Source organism: Pleurodeles waltl, chromosome 3_1, assembly GCF_031143425.1.
Source record: "Pleurodeles waltl isolate 20211129_DDA chromosome 3_1, aPleWal1.hap1.20221129, whole genome shotgun sequence".
NCBI classification, from domain to species: domain Eukaryota; kingdom Metazoa; phylum Chordata; class Amphibia; order Caudata; family Salamandridae; genus Pleurodeles; species Pleurodeles waltl.
Genome location: NC_090440.1, coordinates 219,944,354 through 219,961,064, shown reverse-complemented (window position 1 = coordinate 219,961,064; position 16,711 = coordinate 219,944,354).

Sequence of the window (16,711 nt, the reverse complement as noted above, 5' to 3'; positions counted from 1 at the left end):
CAACCCAGACATCAGGTCTTATAACGGGAAACCTTTCAGCCCCAGGTTGCTGCACTATTGGCACATCAGTGTCCTCCTCTAAAACAGGCCCTTCATCTGCACTGAGTGTGGCTTCATCATCAGAAGATTCCCCTCCAACAGAAAAATCACTGCCAGAATCTCTCACTTCCTCCTCTGCCTCAGATGCAGAGTCCGTCTCATAATCATGATCAGACTGTGACTCAAAAAGCATACCAACCACCTGCTGAGCGGTCATCCTGCGGCTAGCCATGATCTCTCCTACTAAAATTAACTGGACAAATTCACCACCAACAACCAGCACTGTGTAAGACAAGTAACAAAGTGTAGCTTTGTTAGTAAGAGTTATAAACTCAAAAACTATACCGCTCACTTGCCTGAAAAAGCTTGATTCACCAGCAACTACTCTGCACAGACACAGAAATCACCAATGATATCCCACTAAAAAGAAAGACAGAAAGGCAAATTAGAAATAAGACAAAACAAATATAATTGTGCACAAATCTAAGGACAATTTCACACACAATCCTGCATTTAGTACACCCCCTACAAACATGTCATTCATGCATGGCAACAATACTCCTTTGGAGTAAATTGTTTTTACTTACCTAAAACATGCAACTGTGCAAACTGCAGGTCAACCACCGCCAAAACCGCAAAGAGCCACAGCAAATAAAGCAAAAGCTTTGAACTAGAACAAAAAGGAGGAAACATTTTTTTATCACAAATGCAAATACTTCATCAGTTGACAAACACCCCACCATCAAACATTTAGAAATTGGTGCCTAAGTGGATTCTGCCATAGGGGCAGATGGGCCTACTAAAGAAATTGACCTGTCTGCCCCAAGGAGGCCAGAAAATACCTTTAGTAGTGTGTCCCCATGGGGAGCGACCCTTGCCAAACGGGGCAGCCCTCAAACAAAAAAAACAAAAAAACACACACAACACTATCCCTGGTGCCTAAGTGGCTTCTGCCCCACTTGGGGGCGGATCAGCCTAAAAATAATAGGCTGATCTGTCTCCAAGGGGTGCAGAAATGGCTTCGGTACATGTGCCCCCAAAGTGGGGGGCGACCCTTGCCCAAGGCCCCCCCCCCATCCACTAACACACACACACACACACACACACACTATCCATGGTGTCTAAGTGGCTTCTGCCCCCCCGGGGGCAGGTGGGACTAAAAAAATAGGCCCATCTGCCCCCAGGGTCGGCAGAAATGGCCAACAGGTCAATGCCCCCCTTGGGGGGCACCCCGTGCCCAAGGGGACAACCCCCCCCACAAAAATAAACAAATAAAATAAATCCCTGGAGTTCTAGTGGTTTCTGCCCCCTTGGGGGCAGATCAGCCTAAAAATAATAGGCTGATCTGTCTCCAAGGGGTGCAGAAATGGCCTTGGTACATGTGCCCCCAAAGTGGGGGGCGACCCTTGCCCAAGGCCCCCCCCCATCCACTAACACACACACACACACACACACACAATCCCTGGTGTCTAAGTGGCTTCTGCCCCCCCGGGGGCAGGTGGGCCTAAACAAATAGGCCCATCTGCCCCCAGGGTCGGCAGAAATGGCCAACAGGTCAATGCCCCCCTTGGGGGGCACCCCGTGCCCAAGGGGACAACCCCCCCCACAAAAATAAACAAATAAAATAAATCCCTGGAGTTCTAGTGGTTTCTGCCCCCTTGGGGGCAGATCAGCCTAAAAATAATAGGCTGATCTGTCTCCAAGGGGTGCAGAAATGGCCTTGGTACATGTGCCCCCAAAGTGGGGGGCGACCCTTGCCCAAGGCCCCCCCCCATCCACTAACACACACACACACACACACACACAATCCCTGGTGTCTAAGTGGCTTCTGCCCCCCTTGGGGACAGGTGGGCCTAAACAAATAGGCCCATCTGCCCCCAGGGGGGGCAGAAATGGCCAACAGGTCAATGCCCCCCTTGGGGGGGCGCCCCGTGCCCAAGGGGACACCCCCAACAAAAATAAACAAATAAAAAAAATCCCTGGCGTTCTAGTGGTTTCTGCCCCCCTTGGAGGCAGATCAAACTAAAAATAATAGGCTGATCTGTCTCCAAGGGGTGCAGAAATGGCCTCGGTACATGTGCCCCCAAAGTGGGGGGCGACCCTTGCCCAAGGCCCCCCCCCATCCACTAACACACACACACACTATCCCTGGTGTCTAAGTGGCTTCTGCTCCCCTTGGGGGCAGGTGGGCCTAAAAAAATAGGCCCATCTGCCCCCAGGGGGGGCAGAAATGGCCAAAAGGTCAATGCCCCCCTTGGGGGGGTGCCCCGTGCCCAAGGGGAAGCCCCCCACAAAAATAAACACATTAAAAAAAATCCCTGGCGTTCTAGTGGTTTCTGCCCCCCTTGGGGCAGATCAGCCTAAAAATAATAGGCTGATCTGCCCCCAAGGAGGGCAGAAATGGCCCTAAAAGACATGCCCCCCAAAGGGGAGCGACCCTTGCCCAAGGGGCTGCCCCCCATCCACTACACACACAATACCTGGTGCCTAAGTGGCTTCTGCCGCCCTTGGGGGCAGATGGACCTAAAATAAATAGGCTGATCTGCCCCCAAGGGGGGCAGAAAAGGCCAACAGTTCTATGCCCCCTTGGGGGGCGCCCCTTGCCCAAGGGCGCACCCCCCCCACATAAATACACAAATAAAAAAACATCCCTGGTGATCCAGTGGTTTCTGCCCCCCTTGGGGGCAGATCCGCCTAAAATAGTAGGTCAATGGCCTAAGTAATTGCACCCTAAAGGGGAGCGACCCTTGCCCAAGGGGCCGCTCCCCGCAAGCCAGATACGCAAAGGAAATAAAAAATAAAAAAATCCCTGGTGTCTAGTGGGCATTCCTGGAAAGGAAAAGCCTTTCCTTTCCCCCCGTGCCTCTTTCGGCAAAACCCCCCACCCACCGGGAAGAGGAACTCACCTCTTCTTTTCTCGCCGCACAGGAAGCAAATGGCTTCCTGTGCGGCGAGAACCCCATAATGATGTCAGCGCGCGATCGCGCGCTGACGTCATTATGGGGGGGTGGGGGGGTGAGGGGGTCGGGGGGTCGGGGTTGGAAGGGGAAGGGCTTCCCCTTCCATCCCTGACTTTGGGGGGGTGGGGGGAAGCACACAGAGGGAGCGAGAGCGCTGCCTCTGGGCGGTGTGCCGAGGACGTAGTGGTTACGTCCTCTGCACAGCAGCACTGTGCCGAAGGACGTAACCACCACGTCCTCGGCACAGAACGGGTTAAATAGTCTTAATGCTTAAAAGAACTGAACAGCACTTGTTTCTCTTCACCAGGTTACTATGTTGCTGTTTTGTATTCTAATTATTGAGTGTTTAGTTCTTTTGATGTTAGTTAATTTGAATCTTTTTCATCACCTTGGACAACCAATGGTGATTCTGTATCTTTATAACTTTGTTTTGATAATTGTCTACATAAATTTGAGTCCGAGGTTGTAATAAAACCCCATTAACTTTTTTTTCAGACTGGAGTTTTCCTTGTATGACCCATGTGATCATACTGTCATTTTAAAGTGGGATATTTAAAGTTTCGAATTGAACTATTTCTTCACCCCTGCATGCTGGGTGAAAAGATTTATTGTCCTTGTTGTAAAGTATAACCCTAAGTAAAATATGTGTTAGCACTATCATCAGAAACATCAATGCTAATTGATTCTGAATTTACATGCACATACATTATCCCCCTTACTTGTAAATAAAAAACAATACAATACGATGGTGATTTGAATTTTTCATATCAAAAGGAAAAGTTGCCCTCCCACACACCCAACACCCCAGGCTTTGGCAGCTCAATTATATACCAAACAAAACCATACTGGCAGAACTCCCTGGCTACACTATCCAGCCACCATCCTACCTCCACAACCACATATTCTATCACCTCCATCATACCCCCACCCTAACCCCAGTAGTCCAATTTCCTGACTCCACCATGCTACCCTTAGCCTCCCCTATTTAGAGTGCTAAACACTTTAAATACAGTAGATAAGACATTTGCTTAAAATTGGCAAATGTCCTGTATCTGTCAAACTCTAAATCACCCCATGGCCTTTTCTGCTAACAATAATCCAATGGTTGTATGTTGAAATATTGACTACAGAAACATTGTTCTCCAAAAATATTGTGTGAGACAAAAATATTTAGGGCCAGAATATGAAGAAAGTCAGGGGCGTTGCTTGGTCAGTAAAACTGAGGTGGTGAACTTCAGAGTTGCCACCAATCACATGGTCATATAATATTAAAATAGATTATACAACAAGGAGGGCATATGGGAGAGGCTTCAGTGGCTGTGGAAAGGGAGAGGACTGCTGATTGGTAGGGGTAACAAGAAAGAGAAAACATAATATTTTGTAAAATAACTAACCTTTTTGAAGACTTTCAAAACAGAGAGAGGGAGTGTGTGTGCATTTATGTCTGTGTATATGTAAAAGTCCAAGTGAAATCCGACAGACACTTCATCATGCCCGACTGAAAGTACTTGTAACCAACTATTTATTTTCTAAAATACATTTATGAGGTGGGTGTAATCCTGCAAACACCTCACTAATGCTATGCTCCTGAAGAAGGTAAGTAATAATAGAAACTTATAGATTTACTAATCCTGACTCTACATCTAAGTACCTTGAAGATACAATTATCTTCAAAGTATAGCACAATATTCTGGAGTCAATGTTGAGATGGAATACCTAATTCGATCAGGGAAGAACATTTTTCTCTTGTGCAATCAGATCCCTCACTCTGGGGGTCATTCTAACCCTGGCGGTAAAAACCGCCAGGGCGAATGACCGCGGTAGCACCGCCAACAGGCTGGCGGTGGACCGCTGGGCATTCTGACCGCGGCGGTTCAGCCGCGGCCAGAAACGGAAAGTCGGTGGTGTACCGCCGACTTTCCGCTGCCCTTGAGAATCCTCCATGGCGGCGGAGCGCGCTCCGCCGCCATGGGGATTCTGACACCCCCTACCGCCATCCTGTTCCTGGCGGGTCTCCCGCCAGGAACAGGATGGCGGTAGGGGGTGCCGCGGGGCCCCCGTAAGAGGGCCCCAAAAAGAATTTCAGTGTCTGCCTAGCAGACACTGAAATTCGCGACGGGTGCTACTGCACCCGTCGCACTCCAGCAACTCCGCCGGCTCCATTCGGAGCCGGCTTCATCGTTGCTGGGTCTTTCCCGCTGTGCTGGCAGGCGGCCTTTTGGCGGTCGCCCGCCAGCACAGCGGGAAAGCCAGAATGGCAGCCGCGGTCTTGTGACCGCGGTGCGGTCATGTGACCGCGGTGCGGTCATTTGGCGGTAACCGCATGGCGGGTGGCGACCGCCGCCCGCCGCAGTTAGAATCACCGCCTCTGTCATTTAGAGCCTGATTTCGACTAGTGAGGCTACCTCGAATCTTCCATAAAACAGCAAATGTCCCATGTCCACCTCCAGTATTATAACCAGCCTCTTTAATGTACCACAAGTGGCTGATATACTGGTGGGGGAAGCTCTTCTGGTTTTGTTATTGGCTCCACCAAGGTCTGGCATTAACTCTACTAGACAGCTGCTCAATGTGGTGTGGTTGATATGCTGCCATGCCTGGAGGAGCTAACTCAAAAAAAGAGCAACTAAAGAATGGCATGTGCACTGACAATATACACGCACATTGAGGGGCATTCCCAGTGCCCACAATTACAGCTGGACCATCCACCAGCATTGATGGAAATTGGAAGTTTCCCACCAAAATGTTTCACCACCAAAGTTCCTCCTCCACATGAGGATAGAGTCACTTTGGCAGAGAAACACCTGGTACCCGTGAAAGACAATGCTAATATGACACAGTTTCAACCACGGCCTTAGTGAAGATCGCAAATTCACCAATATGATGGATGGAACAATCTGCTGACTAACCTCTATTCACAAATTTAAAGAGGGGAAGTAATGCTTATTGGATTTCTGCCATAAAAGAACAAGATTCCCAGCCGCACATCTGATTGCATCAACGTCCTAAGTAGAGAGTGATGGATGGCGAATGTCCTGCTGATGGACCTCCTCAGCTTTATCATCAGGTTTGGCAAGGACTGTTGCCAGCACTATCACACATGGTGGCTCAATGACCATCAAATCTAAGGTCAAGGACTTTCACTGTATTTGGTGGAATTACCACTGTGAAAGCCTGTCATGCAAATTATGGTCTTTCACAGAAGTCAACAGAGGTCTCCCTAACATACTGGCAAAATCCTTTAGCATGTGTGGTAGATATGTACTGTAGACTTTGTTTGTAATGTACCCCCAGTTTGCAGCAATGTTCCAAGTGCCCACTTATGCTGGAGGAATACCACCATCTCCCATATGTATAGTGTAATTGGCACTAGCAGGTTTGTAAAAATACAGCAGCCATAGTGGCAAGTTCTTCATCTGACGGTTTTCCTCAACAACCACTGTTTGAATTCGCCATGTGGTAAACAAGAAATATATAGAAAGAATAATACCTTTATTTTTCAGCCATGAGCTTGTTACTACTGTATAACCCTTTAGAACAAACCTGTAAATTCTAGTTGATTTAGCCTTAAAACACTGTGCTGATTAACTTAGAATCTGCTGCTGAGACCATTGGAGAAAGTGTATTCTGCTCTGCATGAACTAATGTTTCCAGTATTTAATTCATGAGTTGGTGGTACCTGTCCCCTGCTAACCCACATGGCAAAGATATATTGAGGTTGGCCAATGTAGCTTTATTGCAAATTTGAAACCTTCCTCCAGTGATTGGATGGTGCAGTGGGTCCTGGGACAGAGGAAGCTGGTGGGTGCCTAAAGAAATTTCGGCAGACCAGTCTGTACTAGACATTGCATGTGAGTTTTAAAGCTATGATACTCAAACATGTGGAAATATTTTTAATTTTGTCAAACGTTTACACTGGAGGACTGTGGACAACCTTCAAAGATGTGAACTGTCCAACGCTACAGCAATGAGTATATGTGGTATTTGTATAGTATGGACCTTGCCAAAAGGTAGCTGAGTCCTGTACAGGGTTAAGGGCAATCATACAGTCAAAGAGTGATAGGAGACCTAGCTGGATTCTGGAAGAAGTGTACTGTTACTGAATTTGGGGTAGTTTTCTATAAATAGGTGTGTCTTCAACTATTTCCTAAATTGAAGCAGCGTTGGGGAATTATTGATAGATAGTTGTTTCAGATAATGAGTACATAGATGAAAAAGGCCTGCTGCCTTCTTTTTCACTTTCACACTCTTAGACTGCAGGCTGATGGTGTCCTGGGGTGGGTGTGTTGAGAGTCACCAGACATGGTAGCTCTTACGCAGGGCTTCTTCTTTTGATGGCTTTGTAAATGATGCAGCTTGTTTTGAAGATGTGTCGATCCACAAAGAAAGTCAATGGAGGTCCAACAGGATGATCATATTTCTTCAGACCCTGGATGGGATATGCTGCAGTGTGTAGGTTACCCTTAAGATGAGGCCAAAGTGGAGTCTGGGGTGGGCAAAGGAGTAGGTTGTTAATACCATTCAGATGAAAGAGGATGAGGGCTGGAACAGAATCTCTGAAGTTTAACTTTCCTTAGAAGAGAAAGCGGGTACCAGGCCGCCTTTGAGGGTCAGGTGCTGTCCAGGCTGAATCTAATTGACTTGGCATTCAGTAAAATATGGGGTTTGAGGCCATCAAGGTTCATATAATTGAATCAGATTTGTACGATTTCTTTGTTGCCGATCTTGGCAAAAAGCATAAATTATGTCTTTGTGGGGGTGTGCTTCAAGCAGGCATTCGTCATTCAGGTCTGGATGAGGTGCACTCATTGTTTGAGACATTGGATATCTGGAGCAGAGAAGACTTAATTAGAGTTGAGTATTGTCGACATATTGGTGAATTTTGATGCTGTCATCGGTGAGCAGAGTCCCAAAGTCCTTCAAGTAGACAATGAAAATGACAAGGGACAATATGGAACCCTTGGGACTCCGCAGGAGATAGGGATGTTTTGTAACCTGGAGGTGCCCTTGTCAAACATAGTATTCCAGCCTGCAGAAATATTTCCTCTGGAAAACTTTCCAAGTCCCAAGGTAAAAACATTCTTTGAGCCTAACCACCAATATGTATGCAGCACTGTTTACTTGTGGACAAGCTAGAGAAAGTGCCCAGGTCTTGGTCACCCCTCTGACCAACTGTTTCTTTCTCATTTTTCTACATTTACCATTAGACAACATTGAGTGGGGTCTTTTTCCTTTTTAACATTTGATCCGTACATCTGATTTGCCTCATTTTTGTCATGTTCTGCAGAGTGCATTTGCTCTTTTGTGTGTAATTTCGTGTGTACTTTTTATTGGTGTTTACCTAGTTGTTGCACATTTAACAAATGCAGATTTTTGGAGAAACAAAAAAAAATATTCGATCAATATATATGATAGCAGCAATCCGTTACACGCTGGTGATCTGAATTTCAAACACTTTGTAGCAATTTTACTAATCAGTTTGCCACTCATAAAATCATGTTGAGTCCTAGTTGAATCGGTCTACACGTCTCTTATGGCTCTTATGGCTCTCATGGGTGTCTTAGCAGTGATATACCTGACTCGGGTCCCTCAAATACTCTATCTCTCATGGATACACAGCTCCTTGCCAACAGTTTCCCCATCTACTCCTAACTTGGCTCTTTGCATTTTGACATGAAGCAGATACTTAAGTGGCCTCTTATGATGGGTAAGAGACGGTGGCCCGGATTTAAGAAAAACATCATTCCCTACCACCATCCTTGTGCCATATTTAAAAATGACACACAATGATGCTAAAGAATGGTTAGCACCAAAAAAGTGACGCTAACCACTGCGACATGCCTTAAGAAAAACTGGCATTAATGCTACAAAAGTGGGGCTAGACCATTTTGCGGCACGCTTTTGATTCAAAATGGGTTAGTGCCATGTTTAACCCCATTAGCGTAAAAAAAAACGTGCAAGCAAGAAAAAACATTTGGGAAGACAAGATGGAGAATGCAGGCCAGAAGAGACCCCAGGGAGATCCCAATGAGCCAAGTACCAACCAGGGGGTCCAGAAAAGTCCCAGGAGAAGGAGAAGAAGAAGCTGAAGTGTTGCTTTAGTGAGGAGTAGCATTACATCTTGGTCAGAGAGGTGCCAGAGCACCAACACCAGCTCTTTCTCACCTCCAAATTACCAATAGGTCGGAGAGAGGCCATATGGCAGACAATAGTAGACAAAGTCAACAGCATGGCATAGGTGAGGAGGAAAGCCACCGATTGCAAGAAGCGCCGGCATGATTGAAAGCGCAGAACTAAGGAGAAACTGGTCAGTACCGAAAGGCAGCAATGAAGACTGGAGGTGGAAATCCCGTACCACAGGAGGACCTGGATGAGATGGAGGAGGTGGTGGCAGCGGTCATCCCGGAGGAGCTGGTCACTGGAATCACAGGACAGGACAGCACAGACTATCAAGAACTACCAACAATGTAGGTTAAGTTGCAGGGGGATACTATCTGGAATTTTACAAATGTCAGAAGGGGGAGGCACATAGGATGCACTCAATGCATGCTAAAGGGTTGCATTGGGACACATAGGCCCTGAATCAAAACACCCCATTGCCACCCAAGCCACACTCGTAGTGACGCACTGGTTGCGCAATGCACTCCGACATATACACAATGTGAACATAAGTCATTTACTGTGGTTTTATACCACCTTGTAAATATGCAGCACATTGCCTGGAAGGGACATGCAATTAATTTGGCTGTGGCTATGCCACAACACCCATTGCATATTGTTATTGCCCCAGATTCAACACAACATGTTCATCAGAGACTGTGACTGAAGTCAACACCACTCAGGGGTGATGTCAGGATGGTGCAACAAGGCAAAATGCTTTCCTTCCGTCTTGTGCAATTGCCCTTCTCATGTGTGCTGCATCCTGCAGCACACATAGACATGCCACTGTGCCATAATTGCTTGTACATGTGCAGGAAGGGACACCATCCTGCATATAAATGATCTATCCCCTCAAATCAAGCACCCCTTCAGTATGGTGCAAGGCTGCCTGCTTTGGTGCAGGGAGAACAAATCTACCCAGGTGCACGGGTGTGCCGTTTTCCAGTAAACATGGCGCACCCATGTGGTTCAAAAGTGGCGAAGCACCATGCAACTTAAATTGCTTCTGCACTGAGATGTGCCACTTGAGAAAAATCAGGGCCTAAGTGTGCAATCTGTGGAACACAAAGTGCACAGGGTGGACCAACAACACATCCACACACCTCCATTCGCCATTTGGAAATTAGCACAAAAGTGATCTCATACAACACATGGGGCACGCCTGTGACCATAATTTGTGCAGCTGTACAAGTAGCTGCAATCTCACCATGTGAGAAGGTTGACTGTGTTGTGTGAATGGTTGGTGTTTTGCTCAATAGGACATCTACATGCGTAAGAACTGGCACAAGTGGCATCAAAGTTGCACTACCGACACAATGTCACTAGCCAGTAATGCAACTGTACCATCATATGAATAGTTGCCCATGTGGGTCCAAGCTGCAAATTCCCCTTGTGCCACATCAACAAAGTGTCCAAATACATGGATTGATCCATATTCTACATCCTTAGCCCAACATATGCATGTGGGAAATATTCTATATGTAAGGAAATGTCCCAAATATAGGGAGGGTCAAACTAATGGGGCAGACAATCCCTAATGGTTGGACTGTCCCTTCCAATTGGCACATGTGTGGGGCCTGCTAGAGGCAGCTGAGAATGTAACACAAACATTGTAAACAATGTACCTACCTGTGCTTTGCTGCACTAGTGCCATCATTCATGGCACCAATGCATTATAGCACAAAAAAGAGTGACAGCACACATTATACTACTGTGGGAATGTCCAGCAAGGTGAATAGGAAGGTAGATTACGTGCCACCATGGTGTCAGTAGCAGGGGCAAGGAGCCTGCAAGGAAGTTAGTGGTGTGTGATCAAAGCACAAAATACCTTGAAAGGTTGCCCCATGTGGTATGCACAATGCAACACATAATTTACAAGTACAACCTGGAGTCTGTAACATGTCACTGAGCCTCCAGTAGCAAGTAAATGATGTGCCATGTCAACAGCCACCACAGTCAAAGATTGACATATGACTACCTCACTGCAGAGGATGATGCCTTAGCTCCTACCGACCTGCCTATCCTGGATTTTACAGATGACGTGGATGACCAGCTGCTGTCCATCAATGAAGAGACTCTCCAGGATGTCCTAAGTTCCCTCCAGACACCACCTCCAGTCACAGGGAGGACACACAGCATTGCAGGGTCCCCACATGAACCACCCAGCTACCAACACACAGCGCCAGCCAGTTCTGACACAGCCCTGGACTCTGAGGACCCAGACATCAACTTTCAGAGGACAGTGGTAGGAGTCCAGCAGGAGCTGGACAAGTAGGTGCGGGGGGATGGAGACCATGGCAGGCAGCCTAGAGGGAGCAGAGATGTACCTCAATCCAAATAAGGACAACTCAGCTGCCATCAGAGGCACCCACTCCCCGCTACGTAGACCTCAGCAGTCCCTTGCCGACATAGCTGCTGTCATGAGGCAGAGGCTACAACTATTGCCCTATGCACTATGGCAGCAGCATGGTAGATGACAGGCCGGGGGCTATACAGAATACCCTGGAGTCCATACAGTGGGAAAGGGCCTCCCTCAGGGAAAACATGGTTGTCTACCACTGTGATGTTGCTGCTGTGTTGAGAAATCAGCAGTTCCTCCTTGCTGCAGTGATGCCTTTATGTGTTCCCACAAATGCAGCTGTCGGGACCTTTGACTCCACATCTTTATCCCCTGATGTGTGTGTGGCCCCCTCAACCTTAATACAGCATCACCCATGGCACAGGAAGCCCCACAAATATTGGAGGATGAAGATGTGGAAGGAACAACATTCACACGGAAAACCACCGGTAACATCAGTCTGTGCCACATGGACAGAATCTCCTTAGTTCTGTGCTTAAGATCATGCCAGTGTTGTGACATCTGGCAATGTGCCCTCTTCACTCAATCACTGCTGGCCTGTCTGCTATGGACTGTCATTGTCTCAATTCATACCTATTGGCAATTTGGACACCTCACTAATGCACACTTCTCCTAACCATGTCTCATGACATGTCCCTCACCCTTGGACTCTGAACGTACAACAAATGGCTCAGGATCTATCATGGGGTCCGTGAACCCGACATTGCATTGCATTGTAAAATGCACCTGCACCTGTAAATGAATCTCTCTGTTCACATGTAACATGTCAACGTTTACTGTGATCCTTCAACTCACCTAAACGTATGCATTGTGTCAAGCTATGTGAATGAGAAAAGAACCTAATTACATGTTTGCATTACTGTCAGACACAGAGCCACACACTAGAGGCCAGATGTACAAAGCTTTTTGCACATCGCAAACAGTGAATTTAGCTGTTTGTGATGTGCAAAAAGCACTTTGCAATGCACAAACCTGGTTACCGAATCACTAAATGGGTTTGCGAGTCGCAGTTAGGAAGGGGTGTTCCTTTCCTAATTGCAAGTCGCAGTGCAATGCAGGATTGCTTTGTGACTGCGAACGCGGTCGCAAACCAATCGCAGTTTGCACCCTTTTGTAATGGGTGGTAACCCATTTGCAAAAGGGAAGGGGTCCCCATTGTGAATGGCACTGCAAAAAAGAATTCCGATTCCGATTTTTTCCGTTTCATTTTTCGTTTTTGTAATGCATCTCGTTTTCCTTTAAGGAAAACGGGCTGCATTACAAAAAAAACAAAATGGTTTATTAAAAAGCAGTCACAGACATGGTGGTCTGCTGTCCGCAGCAGGCCACCATCCCTGTGAGGGCCGCCACTCGCAAGGGGGTCGCAAATTGAGACCCACCTCATGATTATTCATGAGGTGGGCCTTTGCGACCCCCTTGCGAGTGGCAGATAGTGTCAGGGACACCATCCAACATTCCAAATTGCGACTCGCAAATTACGAGACGCTCTGACTCGCAATTTGCGGGTCGCAATTCGGAATGTACCTACATCTGGCCCTAGGATCCTAACATGAAAAAGGTGAATGTTGGTGTAGTGGGCAACACCAACTTATATGTATTGAACAGATATTCATGGAAATTCACATACGGCATGTATGGGTTAGGACTAAGGCCCTCATTACAACCCTGGCGGTCGGTGTTAAAGCAGCGGTAATACCACCAACAGGCCAGCGGAAAAATAAATGGAATCACGACCATGGCGGAAACCGCCAACATAGCCAGCCACTTTAACTCTCTGACCGCCACAGCGGTAGAAACAAACACTGCGGCGGTCATCGCCAACAGAGAGGCAGAACACAAGGTTCTGTCCACTGTATTACAACATGCCTATCTGCCACCTTTTCCTGGTCGGTACCAACGACATCAAAAGCACGGCGGAAACAGGACTTGGAAGGGAAACCACTCACCTTTCGACACTCAAGGAAGAACCAGGACGCCATGGAGCCCGAACTAGAGGTGCTGCCCATGCTGGTCTACCTCCTCTTGTATCAGGAGCAGAAAAGACGCTGGCGACGACGACTGTGAGTACAGCACCTAGCACACGGGGGGAGGGAAAAGAGAGTGACACACACACGCAACACCCCTACCCCCACCCTCACCCACAACACCATACACACAAATACATGCAGCAACATTACATATACACCCCGTCACCTGCTGGAAGAATGCAAGGACAAAAGGAAATGATTGTAACAAGTGTAATCAATTAAATATCAGATAGGCCAAACTCAAAAATCAGTATATACAAATATGTATACCAACTACACAAGTCCGGATATTAATTAAATCATTGTCCGTGGATCAGTGTCCCAAAATGCATGGGCGAAGCCCACACAAGATACCTGACTCGAAACGGAAAGAACACTGCAGGGGCATCAGATGGAAAATAAACAGGCACCTCAGGGGGAGGGGGAGGGGGGCACCTCAGCCGGATGAACGGACGACACCACTGCTCCACGAGGTGGCTCCAATCCCACTGAATGGTCCTGGGGAGTGCAAAGCCACAGTCTCTCAAGTCTCTCCAATGGGTGGGTTGCCCACTGCTTTATCCTGGGGAGTGCGAAGCCACAGTCTCTTAAGTGGATGCCTTTTTCCACTGGTTCGGGACGGGGCTTGGTGCCCAGAGTGCTTCATCTTGCCAAGGACTGAGGTAGTGGATGTAAATCTCCACTGGTTCTGGAGGGGGCTTTGTGCCCAGAGTGCTTCATCCTGCCAAGGACTGAGGAAGTGGATGCCTTTCTCTACTGGTTCTGGAGGGGGCTTGGTGCCCAGAGTGCTTCACCCTGCCAAGGACCGAGGTAGTGGATGCCTTTCTCCACTGGTTCTGGAGGGGGCTTTGTGCCCAGAGTGCTTCATTCTGCCAAGGACTGAGGAAGTGGATGCCTTTCTCCACTGGTTCTGGAGGGGGCTTGGTGCCCAGAGTGCTTCATCCTGACAAGGACTGAGGTAGTGGATGTAAATCTTCACTAGTTCTGGAGAGGGCTTGGAGGCCAGAGTGCTTCATCCTGCCAAGGACTGAGGGAGTGGATGTAAATCTCCACTGGTTCTGGAGGGGGCTTTGTGCCCAGAGTGCTTCATCCTGCCAAAGACTGAGGTAGTGGATGTAAATCTCCACTGGTTCTGGAGGGGGCTGTGTGCCCAGAGTGCTTCATCCTGCGAAGGACTGAGGTAGTGGATGTAAATCTCCACTAGTTCTGGAGGGGGCTTGGTGCCCAGAGTGCTACACATGCAAAGTGGCAGGTCCCATTCCCTCACCTGGGTGTATGTACCACGAGATTGCCTTGGAACAGGTAGCATGATACTCCATGGAGGCAGAGACACACTCCACCCTGCTGCGACTTCGCCTGCCACCTGCTGGTACAAACAGTGCTGGGAGTCATGCCTCATGTACGCTGGGCAGGGTCCAGGACATCTCCTGCAGCCTTGGACGGCTGCCCACTGGGGATCATTGCCATGTCAGCTGTGGTGGCACTGTCTGAGCACGTTACAGGGCTGGTGGCGGTGTCTGTGGCGGAGGTGCTGGCGGTGGTGCATGTGTCTGCACCTGTTGAGGGAACAGCAGGACGTCTTCTGCAGCCTCGGACGGTTGCCCACTGGGGATGATGCTGGGACTGTTGGTGAGGCAGCAGACGTGCAGGTGGCGGTGCTGGTGGCGGTGCAGGTGGCAGTGTCCACCGCTGTACAGGTTGGTGTTGTGGTTGACAGAAGGGGTGACTCTGGTCCCTCAGCCAGAGCCTCCGGGCCCTGTCCTGACCTGCTCTTTGGCTTGTGTCCCTTCCCCACCTTTGAAGTCACTGCTGGTGCCTTGCCACTGTCCCCTTTTGACTTGGAGGAGCCCTTGCTTGCTGGTAGGTGCGGCTTCTCCCTCCAGTGTGTGGGTACCTTCTTCACCTTGGCAGGTGGCGGAATGGCCTGCTCCTTGGCCTCTCTAGGTGGCACACTGGCAACCCTGTTGGGTGGCACCCGCGATGTGACCGGACTTGCTGAGACAACTGTGCTGGAGTATTTGGTGGCTGAGGTGCTGGGCTGGGCTGGGCTGGGACCTGTACAGCCTGGCCCCAGGGGAAGGATGGGGGCGGGGGAGGTGTAGGGAAGAGGTCAATATTAGCCAGGAAACGTTTCTTAGACACACAGGGATGGCAAGATGGAGGGGATTTGGGAGTGGAGGAAGAGGTAGTGGTTCTAGGAGGTGTACGTTTGCTGAATTTGGCTGAAGGTGCATGGACCGGAGGCTGTTGTGAGGTGGATAGCTGTTGGGTGGGTGTGTGCCTGCGTTTGTGTAGTTTGGGAGGAGGGCTCACAGACAGACTGGGAGAGGACACAGGGGATGTGTGAATGGTAGTGGACATGCACATGAGCAGTGTCTGGTGATGTGCGTGCTGGTGATGGAGGTAGTGGATGAGGATGTAGTGCATGTAGGTGTGAGTGGAGACGTGACAGGGAGGGAGGAGGAGGATGTGGAGGAGGGGGACACAGTGGAGGCAGTGGATGTTGGTGTGTCTGCATGGGGATGGTGCTTGTGTGAGTGCCTGTGGGATGTGTGGTGCTTATGTTTGCCATGTCCACTCTTGTGTGTTGATGAGTGTGCATGCTGGTCAGATGGTGTGCTTGGGATAGGCTGAGGTACAGGGGATTGGGTCTGGGTAGAGGAAGCTGGAGGGGGGAGGCTGGGCACAGGGACAATGGCTGCCATCAGTGCTGAGGCCAGAGCCTGAAATGCTCTCTGTTGGGCTGCCTGGCCAGAATGAATGCCCTCCAGGTATGCATTTGTTTGCTGCAAATACCTCCCAACACCCTGGATGGCATTCAAAACAGTAGATTGCCCAACAGTGAGGGATCTCAGGAGGTCAATAGCCTCCTCACTGAGGGCAGCAGGGCTGACAGGGGCAGGGCCTGAGGTGACTGGGACAAAGGAGATGCCCACCCTCCTGGGTGAGCGGGCACGGGAAACACGATGAGGGGCTGCTGGGAGGGTGGTGCTGGTAGGGGGGGTGGCGGCTGCACCTGTTGATGCAGTGGGCACAGAGGTGCCTGCCACCGCAAGGGAGCTCCTATCAGAAGAGGATTCGCTGTCGCTGGTGTCTGCTCCTGTCCCTGTCGTGGAGCTCCCCTCGCCCTCTGTCTCACTGGTGCCTTCTGATTCCATGACTGCCCC